Source organism: Musca domestica, unplaced genomic scaffold (assembly GCF_030504385.1).
Source record: "Musca domestica strain aabys unplaced genomic scaffold, Musca_domestica.polishedcontigs.V.1.1 20, whole genome shotgun sequence".
Lineage (NCBI taxonomy): Eukaryota > Metazoa > Arthropoda > Insecta > Diptera > Muscidae > Musca > Musca domestica.
In genome coordinates, this window is record NW_026712250.1 from 8,875,882 (window position 1) to 8,878,117 (window position 2,236).

Consider the following 2,236-nt stretch of genomic DNA (forward strand, 5'->3'; position numbering starts at 1 on the left):
ATCACAAATAATAGCTAAAAACGCCGAAAACTCAATATTTAAGGAGTTATGGCCATTTTAAAGTTTTCATTAATTCGTACCTAAAAAAGTGATCACAAATAATAGCTAAAAAACGCCGAAAACTCAATATTTAAGGAGTTATGGCCATTTTAAAGTTTTCATTAATTCGTACCTAAAAAAGTGATCACAAATAATAGCTAAAAACGCCGAAAACTCAATATTTAAGGAGTTATGGCCATTTTAAAGTTTTCATTAATTCGTACCTAAAAAAGTGATCACAAATAATAGCTAAAAACGCCGAAAACTCAATATTTAAGGAGTTATGGCCATTTTTAAAGTTTTCATTAATTCGTACCTAAAAAGTGATCACAAATAATAGCTAAAACGCCGAAAACTCAATATTTAAGGAGTTATGGCCATTTTAAAGTTTTCATTAATTCGTACCTAAAAAAGTGATCACAAATAATAGCTAAAAACGCCGAAAACTCAATATTTAAGGAGTTATGGCCATTTTAAAGTTTTCATTAATTCGTACCTAAAAAAGTGATCACAATAATAGCTAAAAACGCCGAAAACTCAATATTTAAGGAGTTATGGCCATTTTAAAGTTTTCATTAATTCTACTCTAAAAAGTGATCACAAATAATAGCTAAAAACGCCGAAAACTCAATATTAAGGAGTTATGGCCATTTTAAAGTTTTCATTAATTCGTACCTAAAAAAGTGATCACAAATAATAGCTAAAAACGCCGAAAACTCAATATTTAAGGAGTTATGGCCATTTTAAAGTTTTCATTAATTCGTACCTAAAAAGTGATCACAAATAATAGCTAAAAACGCCGAAAACTCAATATTTAAGGAGTTATGGCCATTTTAAAGTTTTCATTAATTCGTACCTAAAAAAGTGATCACAAATAATAGCTAAAAACGCCGAAAACTCAATATTTAAGGAGTTATGGCCATTTTAAAGTTTTCATTAATTCGTACCTAAAAAGTGATCACAAATAATAGCTAAAAACGCCGAAAACTCAATATTTAAGGAGTTATGGCCATTTTAAAGTTTTCATTAATTCGTACCTAAAAAAGTGATCACAAATAATAGCTAAAAAACGCCGAAAACTCAATATTTAAGGAGTTATGGCCATTTTAAAGTTTTCATTAATTCGTACCTAAAAAAGTGATCACAATAATAGCTAAAAACGCCGAAAACTCAATATTTAAGGAGTTATGGCCATTTTAAAGTTTTCATTAATTCGTACCTAAAAAAGTGATCACAATAATAGCTAAAAACGCCGAAAACTCAATATTTAAGGAGTTATGGCCATTTTAAAGTTTTCATTAATTCGTACCTAAAAAGTGATCACAAATAATAGCTAAAAACGCCGAAAACTCAATATTTAAGGAGTTATGGCCATTTTAAAGTTTTCATTAATTCGTACCTAAAAAAGTGATCACAAATAATAGCTAAAAACGCCGAAAACTCAATATTTAAGGAGTTATGGCCATTTTAAAGTTTTCATTAATTCGTACCTAAAAAAGTGATCACAAATAATAGCTAAAAACGCCGAAAACTCAATATTTAAGGAGTTATGCCATTTTAAGTTTTCATTAATTCGTACCTAAAAAAGTGATCACAAATAATAGCTAAAAACGCCGAAAACTCAATATTTAAGGAGTTATGGCCATTTTAAAGTTTTCATTAATTCGTACCTAAAAAAGTGATCACAAATAATAGCTAAAAACGCCGAAAACTCAATATTTAAGGAGTTATGGCCATTTTAAAGTTTTCATTAATTCGTACCTAAAAAAGTGATCACAAATAATAGCTAAAAACGCCGAAAACTCAATATTTAAGGAGTTATGGCCATTTTAAAGTTTTCATTAATTCGTACCTAAAAAAGTGATCACAAATAATAGCTAAAAACGCCGAAAACTCAATATTTAAGGAGTTATGGCCATTTTAAAGTTTTCATTAATTCGTACCTAAAAAAGTGATCACAAATAATAGCTAAAAACGCCGAAAAACTCAATATTTAAGGAGTTATGGCCATTTTAAAGTTTTCATTAATTCGTACCTAAAAAAGTGATCACAAATAATAGCTTAAAAACGCCGAAAACTCAATATTTTAAGGAGTTATGGCCATTTTAAAGTTTTCATTAATTCGTACCTAAAAAAGTGATCACAATAATAGCTAAAAACGCCGAAACTCAATATTTAAGGAGTTATGGCCATTTTA